Raw genomic sequence first — 9,908 nt, 5'->3', positions numbered from 1 at the left:
AATAACCCAACTTATCAATCCTACCAAGTAGAAATCACATACATTGGTCAAATTAATAAGAAGATAAGAGCACTAGATATTCAATAAGGGTAATTAGACACAATGAAATCACGATTAATGCCTAATTACAAGTTAATCCTTTACTTGCTAATTAAGCCAAGAAAAAATCACATTCATTAGCAAAATAACAAGGTGTTGCAAAGATGAGATTACAAGGAAATCACACTTAATAATCCCAACAACAATAAATTAAGGAACTTGATTAATTAAGCAACAAGGAAATCACACTTAATTACTCGATGTAAATAAGGTTCCAAAATTCAAACAATAAACACAAAGGATTAACAATGATAATGAAAATTAAGAAAAGATTAAGTAGTCTTACAACCAAAGATTACAACTTTGAGCCGGATTAAGATGAGGAGATTAGTTCTCCATAATAGATCTAAACCCGATAAAAAAGGTGAATAATTCCCAAAATTCCAACTAGATTAATTAAAATGAGCGTAAGATGTCTTAACCTAGAGGAAAACATCCCATATATAGTCTAACATAACCTAATAACCATGGGATTAACATAGGAAAAGCCCGTAACACAAAACGGAACAAACCCAGAAAACTCGCACCGTGCGAGTTTTGGAGTCTGGAAACTCGCACCGTGCGAGAACTGGCCTGGAGAGCGCTTTTGAATCGTTGCTTGCTTGATCCTGGGAAGGCTTTCTCATGATGTTTCTTCCATGCTTGTTCTTCACCCTTCCTTTGATGCTTCTCTTGGTCTCTTGGCACCTCATTCTTCACTAGAAAACCATGCTAAATGATAAAGCACTCGGAATTGGTCAAATAACGTTAAAATTGTCAAAAACCGTTACCAAATGTTACCAAATGAGCTCCAAATGATGCCAACCAAATGTAAAAATAGGAGCTCATCAAACACCCCACACTTAGCCCTTTGCTCGTCCCGAGCAAACTAGAGTAAATCTAATCACCGCTAGGCTAAGAAAACCGCATGTGCACTCCTAATTCCCCTCTCTTCTCTCACACTTCCTTCTTATATCATCCCTCTTCTAAACACATGGTCACTTTTCGTCAAAGCTTCAACATAATGAGTAAGTGACCTAAAATCCTCCAAAGCTTATCTCTCTTCCCTCACTCGCCCTCATTATGCCATCCCTCATTCTAAGATGATCCTAGTCCACCGATTCTTCATCACTCACAATAACTCTCCTTATTCCCCCCATCACTCCGCTCAATTCAAACCCAAGGTCGCCTTAGTCATCAAAGCATCTCCTAACACATCAATTAGGCAACCTGAATTTTCTCCAAAATACTTCTTAAATCATTCATTCAAAACAACACCACTCACTTCTTCATTCACCAAGTGTATCAAGCGCTAATTAAAGATTCGGCCTCCAACACCCCTCACTTAGCCTTGACACACTTCTATCCTACCCTTCCGGCCTTCTAGAGCTCCACCACTTATGTCACCACCATCAAATGGAAGTAGTCATGTATGTGACATGATTTCAAGGCTTCAAAGAGTTAACAAGATTTTCCAAATTTTCCTAATTCTCTCATTTTGCCTAAACCGCCCTTTCGGGTTTTCGGTTTAGCTCTTTTCCTCACCTCTACTCTCGTGGCTCGCACTCTTTTTCTCATTTTGCCCGGAGTGCCCTTTCGGGTGTTTACTCCGGCCTCGGCCACTTTCCCACTTTTGCCTAGGATGCCCTTTCGGGTTTTCATCCTAGCCGGGTTTTCTTCTTCTTTTCTTTCTTTTTCTTTTCTTTTTTTTTTTCGGTTTTTTTTTCGGTTTTTTTTGAATTGAAATATGATGCATGAAATGAATATATTACAAAATATACATGATGTTACCAACTCATGTCCACCCCACACTTAATTCTTCACTTTGTCCCCAAAGTGTGAGGTGAACACCCTAAACCCGCTCAAGAGTGTGAGCTTGAGGCAGCTCCACTTCCCGGAGGTCCTCCCCTTCTTCTTGATTCCCTTATTCTTCAAAATATTGCTATCTAGGCTCTTGTTTTATTCACTCGAGTCTCACTATAGCCTTGGTATTGGGTGGGGAATTGTTGTATGTGTTGGGCATTCATGGCCGCCACCATATCAAAAGTTGCGTTTTGGACATAACGCACTTTTTCCATGTCCTTTTGATAGTGGTGGTAGCGGTTCTCGGTGATTCCCCACCGGGCATTCTCCGTGAGTTGAATTTGAGAGAGAGTGGATTCAAGGTTTGTTACACGGTTTGTGACATCCGATTGCCAAGTTTGGAAAGCTTGGTAGTTGAATTGCGGTGCCATGAAAAGATGTTGTTGTGGTGGTGCTTGTGGCATGTGAGGTGGAGTGAAATGGGGTTCATCAAAAGGAGCATTTGGCATTGGTTCATCAAAAGGTGCATCAACATGTTGCATGTCACCATAAGTTAGAGCCCCCACCCCCCATTGTGGTTCCTCTCCACCTTCCTCATTGTCGGGTTCAACTACATGGGTTCTATCAACCCAAAGGTCCACAAACTCGTCATCGGGGGGCATGTAAAAGTCTTGGCCACTTCCCCAACCCAAGGGTGAGTTGGGGGGACGGGGTAAGTACATGTAATACTTGTAGTTCTTGCCACCTATACACCAAATCACCAAGGGGGCGATTCGGTCCACAACCTCAAGCATGTTTGCTTTTGTCAAGAATTTGTAGTCCATGAGGCAACTACCCTCAAGTGTCCATGCATTAGGTAGGAAAGGTACACCCGTTTTTGCCACAATCATCTCAATCATACTCCCGATAAAAATGGTTCCGTTTGGTTCTTTTTGTAATTCGAGGCAACCTTTCACAAACAAATCAACCCAATCCGGTATCCCCTTCCCTCTGGGGTCATGGATCAAAGGCATTGTAATTGGAGGTAGTTCATCTTGGTGGGTTCGGTCATGACCAAAAAGTTTGTGTTTATATGTCGGCTCAAGATACGCAAAATGGAGTGGGGAAGGGTTGTGTTCTTTGAATTCCCGTGCCTCACATCCCCCGTAATGTTATTCCAAAATTCACTCAATTTTTTCTTGTCAAGGGGTTCATTTATGGGGGCTTTATTAATGTGGAGGGCCTCTCTCACTTGGTCATAAGTTAATGTATGGACAAGTCGACATGCCCGGAACTTGATTCCCGGGGTTTTATCCCTCCACAACTATACTTTCTCCAAGGTAGAGATAAATTCAAAGGTAACACCTCTTCGGGTGTGGGCGGCTTGCCCAATAATAGACTATAGCCCGACCTTCTCAGGAGCATTCGGGTTATGGGAAGCATTCCCAACCCGAAAAGAACATTTTCATCAAGAAATTTGGTCTGTGCTACGGTTGACAAAGATGCAAACTTTTTCCAATTTTGGAGGGCTTTGTCACGGAGGCCCTCCTTTCCCGAGTACTCATTATCGTCAAAAGCCGAGGCTCCCTTGGGTCCTTGTGAGGAGGAAGCCTCGGAAGCCTTACCCTTTCCCATGGTACAACAATTTTTTCAGAAAAGAACAAGTTTGAAAAGAATTTTTGGTTGAGGCAAATGAACAAACACCTAGCATGCACTAAAAGAATGATGTGCTAACTAGTTGTTTGTTGAATGCAAAACACCTCACAAGTTAGAAAATGTTTATGGGCTAAAACAACAACAATTAAACAACAAAATTTTCGACTTTCCTAAGCAAATCTCGAAAATCTTGTTAACTTGAAATGACAAGAATAAGAATTAGGTGTATACCTCACTTTGATTCTTGTAAATGTTGTTGGATGATGAATATTACACAAGAAAGCTCCCAAAAAGCCCTTTAATCCAATTGCAAACCCAAAATCTTCAAAGTTGAACAAAAACAAACCCTAGGTCGATTTTTTTAAACTGAAACGGTGCGATTTTTCTGCAATTTTTCGCCCAAAATTGATGTTGGGTGATGAAAGTTGATGAATCTTTGCAATTGAATGCTTAAATTTGATGATTTGTGATGGATTTGAAGGTTGATTTTGAGTGGGTTAGGGTTAGGATGAAGAAAGAGAATAAAGATTATGATAATTGGGGAAGAACAAAGGTGATATGAAGAAAAGCACGACTGAATTTCTGCCATGATCTGTTTTCTCGTACGGTGCGGAAAATGGGTTGTGAAAACTCGCACCGTGCGAGGTTGCTGCTGGACTCACACTCTTTGTGTCCCAATTCTTCAACTTAGCCAATTCTTTTACACATATTTCTTCCTTCTTTTCTTCACACATGCCCTTGAGTTGATATCCTATACACTAACACACGCATTAAAACATTCTAACATGCCAAAATATTAATGAAAATGCAAGTGAATTAATTTATAATGTAATAATTAATTGATGCAATTAATTTAAACGTGCCAAAATGCAATAAAAACAATAAAATGCGGAAATTAAACATGCAAGAGAAGAAATATTTACAAACTTTTGCCGTTTATTTAACGTCGATGGCTCGACAAAGTTGCATCTTCATAAATTGGATCAACAAGGTATAGTGTTCCCACTTCACCCATTTCAATTCCTTCATGATAGTGCTTAAGCCTTTGACCGTTCACTTTCAAAACTTTCCCGGACTTTAAGCACTTGATTTCGATTGCTCCATATGGAAAAATACGAACCACCTCATATGGTCCCATCCATCTAGACCTCAATTTTCCCGAGAAAAGTCTAAGCCGATTTTGAAAGAGTAAGACTTTCTCTCCCACTTGGAACACTCTTCTTGAAATCATGTTATTATGCCATGCTCTTGTTCTTGCCTTGTAAATGGAAGCATTCTCATAAGCATCATTTCGAATTTCTTCCAATTCTTGGAGTTGAAGTTTCCTATGAAGCCCCGCTTCACTCATTTTCAAATTGAATGATTTGACCGCCCAATAAGCCCTATGCTCAACCTCCACGGGTAAATGACACGGTTTTCCAAAAAGTAAGCGGTAAGGTGACATCCCGATTGGTGTTTTGTAAGCCGTGCGATATGCCCACAAAGCATCATCCAACCTCAAACTCCAATCCTTGCGGTCGGGATTCACCGTCTTTTCAAGGATAGCCTTGATCTCCCTATTAGAAACCTCGGATTGACCGTTGGTTTGAGGGTGATAGGCGGTGGATACCTTGTGAATTACCCCATACTTTTTGAGTAGAGCTCCAATGGCTTTGTTGCAAAAGTGAGTTCCACGGTCGCTTATCAAGGCCTTAGGAAAACCAAATCGAGAGAAGATGTTGGTTTTGATGAATTCTCCAACTACCTTTGCATCATCGGTCTTGGTGGCCTTAGCCTCCACCCACTTAGAGACGTAGTCCACCGCCAAAAATATATAAATGTAAGCACAAGACGCGGGAAATGGTCCCATGAAGTCAATGCCCCATACATCGAATATTTCACAATAGATCATTGGAGTTTGTGGCATTTCTCCTCTTCTTGAGATGTTGCCAACTCTTTGGCATCTATCACATGTCTTCACCATATCATGAGTATCCCAGAATAGTGTGGGCCAAAAGAAACCGCTTTCCAAAACTTTTCTAGCCGTTTTCTTGGCTCCAAAATGCCCACCACAAGCATATTCGTGGCAAAATTTAAGAATAGGAATGACTTCGGTATCCGGGACACACTGTAATACTACGGTATTATGAGTCTCTGGGTACTCTATCGAGTGGGCCTTACTCTGTCGAGTAAGGGTGTTTTGCAATTTAAAATAGTTTCTGACCTGTAGGGTACTCGATCGAGTAGCCTTGGTACTCGATCGAGTAGGCGGCACTCGATCGAGTACGTCAATTACTCGATCGAGTAGCCCGGTTTACGGGTAATGTTTTGACGGGTTTTATTAATAATGCGGGAATGATATATAAGGCTTTCGTCACTTTTCTCAAAACACTTTTACAATCTAAAAACCTTCAAGAGAAGATTAGAAGTTACGTTGAATCATCCTCGCCGCATTATTAGCAAATCCCGGAGCTAGAAGTGTTGGATCCTGTCGTTCTTTACATCTTTGTGATCCTTGCGTCGAGGGTAAGATCTACGTACCGAATTTGTTATATTTAATTAAGTTTCGTTAAACCCTAATTTTGGGAATTGGGGATTTGTGTTAGTTTTGTGTGGTTAGTGATATATGTGATGTTATGTTAGGAGGAGGATTCGTAGAAGAGGCTTTTTGATAACAGCTGTTGAGATCGTCTGACTGTATTGCTTTCCAGGTAGGGTTTCCCTACTCAGTATTAGTCCCATAATGTGTTGTTGGTGTGTTGTGGTTGTTGAATATTGTCGTATTCGTATTGTGACGGTTGTTGGTTTTGATTGCTGTCTAATGGTTGTGATTGTTTGTCTCTGGTTCTCGAGATGCGTTCTCGGCTGAGTGGAGTCACTTACGGGAGTGATTTCACGCTCTAGTTTCGCCCTCCGTGGAACCCGCCACGGGAGGGGATGTGCACATTAATGGGACAGGGTTATCGCTCGGTATGATGAGCGGGGATTTGGTGGGTACGGCTGCGGTCCCCCACTGGCAGGGCTGGTCCAGTGAACAGTCGGTGATGGAGATTGATTGGAGTGGGTGTGATTGTGTGTGTGACCGTTTGAGCTGCTTGTTTACTGTGTTGTTGGTTATATAAATTGTGAGATTAGTACTGACCCCGTTTAATTGTTTTAAAAACTGTGGTGATCCATTCGGGGGTGGTGAGCAGTTATTGAGCAGGTATGATATGACGCGTATGGGATAACTGGGATGAGTCATTACGTGGCAGTTAGAAGTCTTCCACTGTTTCAGACGATGTTTTATAGCTTTGATAGTTTTAGCAGTAGACCGTCTGAGAATCTTGTATTTCTTTTTATCAGTTTTGGAGTTGGTATGTAATCACTTTAAACATTATTTACTTTTAAGTATGTTTCGTTATTGTCTTATGATTATCATTGCCTCGGGAAACCGAGATGGTAGCACTTTCATGCCTTAAGTGGTCCTGGTAAGGCACTTGGAGTATGGGGGTGTTACAAAATGGTATCAGAGCGACGATCCTGAAACCTGTAACCAATGAATCTAATGAACCTAGGGAGTCTAATTAAAATGAACCCGGGGTAGAAGTTGTAGGAGCTAATGCAAAGACTTGGGAGACGTCCTAAAGTCGCGAACTCGCCCTACAATTTCGAACAAGTCACCATGGGATATGAGTCGGGATCGCTATCTGTTTATCTTGTGAATTGTGTATCTTTGTAGCAAAGTGTGGTATAAATTGGTGGATGTATGTATGTGGAGAATGGGGAATGTGTAGAGAAAGATGATAATGAGGTGATGTTATACATTATTGATTGAAAGCCTGATAGTTTCTTTATGATATGGCATTATAGAAATATGGAAGGAAAAAAGTGTTTGATTTGAGTTATACATAGAGTTATGTATACATATATGTTGTTGGTAGTGTTGTACGAATTTATATAGCTGAAAGTTTGAGTAAGAGCATGAATAATTGGTGGAAAAAGATGATAATTTTTGCATGATAATATGATTTCTAATAAAGCATTTTGTATGATGGAAGAGATTTTATAATGTTGATTATGCTAGTAACATGTTAATAGGGGACTTGATGTCATGTATTTGTGATTTTGTTTACGAAAAGTGATAGAATAAAAGCATGTGGGTAAATCATGATTGGCAAGTTAAATAAATTATTTGCATGATGAATGTTGTTGCTTTGCTTTCAAAAATAGTAACATGTGATTGGGACTACTGGTTTTATGAGTATTGGGTTGTTTTTGTTTACCTTGTTGTCGTTTAAGTTGTTTGGAAGTAAAATCAAGTAGTTGTGTTTTTCGATTATAAAGAGGTTGTCTTTAAACTGTTATAACTTGAGATGTATAAATGATTTTAATATGATTCCAATTGGAGGTGATAGCTTGTTCTTTTACGATTCTAACGATAGGTCACACGCCCAAAACGACCAAGAAACAAGTGAGTTATGACCGTTTTACGAAAACTGGACAGTGCTGAGAAATGCAGGTACTCGATCGAGTGGCCCGCACTCGATCGAGTGCACCTTGGTACTCGATTGAGTACCCCTTACTCGATCGAGTATCCCCGGATAATTTGTTATATGTGTCTCTGACTTTCACCTACTCGATCGAGTAAGTCATTTACTCGATCGAGTGGCCTGTACTCGATCTAGTGACCCCTATTTTGGGTCATATGCTTATCTTTTGACTTCGTTGCATATTATGTTTAATTCAAAGGCGTTATTTTGCTTCTTTATGCATTGTTTTACATGTATGTTGGTCTTGACGCGTAAGTTACCCAATCTTGTGGTGTAGTGAGTGGCACCTGTGGTGAGTATGAATTCGGTGGGAGGACATGAGTTATATGTGGTTGCGATAGATAGTGGAAAAAGAAAAGGAAGATCGTTATGGCTTAATTGAGACATAGAGCATGTTTTCTGAGATGAAATGAGATGAGTGATATGATTGTGTGTTGAGTAACGTAAAAGTAAGTGAATATGAGCAAGGGATGATGTGAGACTAAGGAACGTGAAAATGAAGAGATTCAAAGGAAGGATGTGGATAGTAGCAACTTGAGATGCGTAAGGAATTATGGAGGGAGATGGTTAGGAGTCGTGTGGGTTAAGAATATACATAGTGAAAGTTCGTTTTAAAGGGGTTGAGAAGAGTGGTATATAGTGAAGTTTGTGGAGACATGTCGCGAGGTGGATTTGTAGACAGTGAGTGAGTTTGGGAGATTTGGCTTATTAAGAGGTGAAACTACTGTGGAATTTCCTTGGGCAATTAACGATATGAAAGGAATTTTGATTTCTAGAGATGTACAAAGGAGATGCAATTGTTTGAACAGTGAACGTTGATTCTATGGACAGATTAGTGGCAAGGGTGAGTGATAGCAAGATAAGAAAAGATCGATGGTATGAAAGAGGGAGATGATATCGATATAAAATAATGAGATGTGAGTTTTGGAGCAATGAGAAGGTAACCGGGGCACTAGGGAGTTAGATAGAAATAATGAAGAGTAGAATTACCAAGGGATTTTGTCGAGGGTAAACGAAAAGAATGAGGGGAGTAAAACTAGGAACATGTTCACCGAGGTTATGTGATATAAAAGTAAGGAATTGTCGAGATGTATGATACTATCACGGGGATTTGAGTTTACAGTATATAGAAGTTCCAGGACAACATGATAATCATGAGTTTCGAGGAATTAAAGAAAGTAAAAGTTGGGTAAAGAATTTGCACGATACGAGATTTTGGTGGTGAGTCGGGTGACTATACAGTTAAGGATAGTATTGAGAAGAATGTTGAGGTAATGTTGTTGATGGATTTGATATTCATTATTTGGGATGTTAACCACAGATAGGACAGCAATCGTGATGTTTAGAGATGAGTGTAAGAGGTTCGATGCCCGGACAGTGGTAGTGTTATGGTTTGTGACTAGTGATTAAGGGTGATGGTATATTAGAAAGGTAGCAATTCTAATGAGGTTGATTTTGTAGAGGCCGGATTGATATGTATGGTTGTAAGGAAGTATAAGATGTGGTTAGATGAGGCGGGTGCTAATAGTTGAACAGTAATGGTATGGTTATACTTGGCACGAGGTGATGGTTATGCGAATGGGGGAATATGTTATGAGGGGCATATGAGTTAAGCTCGGGCGACAGGTAACCTTTATCGAGTGGTAACTTACGTGATCGGGGACCCGACTAGTTGGATGTGATTACGGGTCTATGATGTGTATAAATGTTTGTGCGAGGTTCGACCTCACGGAAGTGGTATGGTGTGGTAGTTATAAAGCTGTTATCTGAATGTTCTGTAATATATGTTGGACACGGTAATTTAATTAAATGATATTCAAAAAGGTAATCATTTGATTGATCTGGCATGACTGGTTATACTTGTATGTATTCATGATATAT

The sequence above is a fragment of the Silene latifolia genome, chromosome X, assembly GCF_048544455.1.
Source record: "Silene latifolia isolate original U9 population chromosome X, ASM4854445v1, whole genome shotgun sequence".
Taxonomy (NCBI): domain Eukaryota; kingdom Viridiplantae; phylum Streptophyta; class Magnoliopsida; order Caryophyllales; family Caryophyllaceae; genus Silene; species Silene latifolia.
This window is presented reverse-complemented; position numbering follows the sequence as displayed.